Source organism: Heterodontus francisci, unplaced genomic scaffold (assembly GCF_036365525.1).
Source record: "Heterodontus francisci isolate sHetFra1 unplaced genomic scaffold, sHetFra1.hap1 HAP1_SCAFFOLD_58, whole genome shotgun sequence".
NCBI classification, from domain to species: domain Eukaryota; kingdom Metazoa; phylum Chordata; class Chondrichthyes; order Heterodontiformes; family Heterodontidae; genus Heterodontus; species Heterodontus francisci.
In genome coordinates this window covers 5,308,442-5,310,512 of record NW_027142006.1, presented here as the reverse complement: position 1 = coordinate 5,310,512, position 2,071 = coordinate 5,308,442, and positions in this window count along the sequence as shown.

Sequence of the window (2,071 nt, the reverse complement as noted above, 5' to 3'; positions counted from 1 at the left end):
AGTGAACAGTGGCAGCAGTGTGTACCATCTACAAGATGCACTGCAGCAACTCACCAAGCCTCCTTCAACAACACCTTCCAAACGCCCGACCTTGAGAACCTGGAAGGACATTGAATGAATGGGAACACCACCATCTGCAAGCTCCCCTCCAAGCTGCACACCATCTTGACTTGGAACTATATCACCGTTCCTTCACTGTCACTTGATCAAAATCCTGGAACTCCCTTCCCAACAGCACTGTTGTTTATAAAACACATGGACTGCAGTGGCTCAAATAAGCTGCTCACCACCAACTTCTCAAGGGCAATTAAGGATCGACAATAAAGGCTGCGTTTGCTGACAACACAACCACTAGGTGGCACAACTCGCTTTCTCCCCCTCCTTCGCACCGGCCGCTTCCACCCTCCACAGTCGCTCACTCCAGACCTCACTGCTCCCCCCACTTCCCTGGACGATTGTCCCCCGATCGCGTCACCCCATTCTCTGGTCGCTTGCTCACTCCCCACCCCCCCTCCCCTCCAGCCGCTAGCTCTGTGCTGCGCTGCTTCCCTTCTCTCGGCCACTTGCTCCCACGTTTGTCCAGTCTCCACGCGCCGCCCGAAGAAGTAAGGTGGGCTGCAAAGTGTGACATAGGAGCGAGTAGTGAGTGGCCTAGAGGAGGGAAGTGGCACAGCCTAGAGCTAGCAGCTGGAGCGGTGATTGGGGGGTTGAGAGCGAGCAGCCAGAGAGCTCGGTGACACGAGCGGGGAACGATCGGCCAGGGGAGCATCGAGGTGTGGAGGAGGGGAGGAAGCGTCGAGGCCTGGAGCGAGTTGCCGAAGGGGGAGAGCTCCAGCCTCAAAGTCTCCTATTCAGCCGCTTCCTCCAGCTGAGTGAGGGGCTGGATACCCGATGATGCTTTCGCGCACATGAGCGAAGATGGACCAGGCGCGGATATGCGATGACGTTGGCGCTGCACAATGACATCATCCTGCGCATGTGCCACTTAATCCTGGCAAGATGTAGCTGTGCCTATGCACAGCTTGGCACAGTCCGATGATGTCAGCGGGCCGCTCCATTGACAGGAATCACATTGTGTCAGCAGTGCCCACATCCCATGAAAGAATAAAAAAGAGATTTACCACAATGGTAGCAGGGTGAGGGATTTCAGTTATGTGGAGAGATTGGAGAAGCTGGGGTTGTTCTCCTTGCAGCAGAGAAAATTCAGAAGAGATTTGACACATTTGTTCAAAATCATGGAGGGTTTCTATAGTTTAAATAAGGAAAAACTGTTTCCAGTGGTAAAAGGGTCAGTAAGCAGAGGACACAGATATCAGGTGATTGGCAGAAGAACCAGAGGTGACATGAAGAACCATTTTTTACACAGCAATGTGTTGTGATAAAGAAAGAAAAGACTTGCATTTATATAGCACCTTTCAAGACCACTGGACATATCAAAGCACTTTGTAGACAATGAAATACTTTTGAAGTGCAATCACTGTTGTAATGTCAGAAATGCAGCAGCTAATACCCACAAACAGCAATGTGATAATGACCAACTGATCTGATTGAGAGGCAAATATTGATCACAACACCAGGGAGAATTGCTCTTCACTTGTTTGAAATTGCAGCATGGGATCTTTTACATTCACCCAAACATGCAGACCAGGTCTTGGTTTAACATCACACCTGAAAGGCAGCACCTTCAACACCCTCAGTGCTGCACTGGAGTGTCAGCTGTGAAATCTGAACCCAGAAGCTTGTGATTTCGAGGTGAGTGTGACTAACTGAGCCACAGCTTTTACCTGAGTCTCAATCCTTCTAACAACAGTTTCTCTCTATCGGGTCTGTCACAGCCCCTCATGATTGTGAACACCTCTATCAAATCTCCTCTCGAAGGAGAACAACCCCAGCTTCTCCAATCTAACCACATCACTGAAATCCTAACCACACATTGCAGAAAGCAATTTTTCCTCAAGTTCCTTCTGGTTTTGTGAGTCTCTTTAAATCTGTAACCTTCGGTTATTGACCGTTCAGCAGTTAGAAACAGTTCCTCAGTATTTACTCCACCTCAAACCTTCAAGGAAGCTCT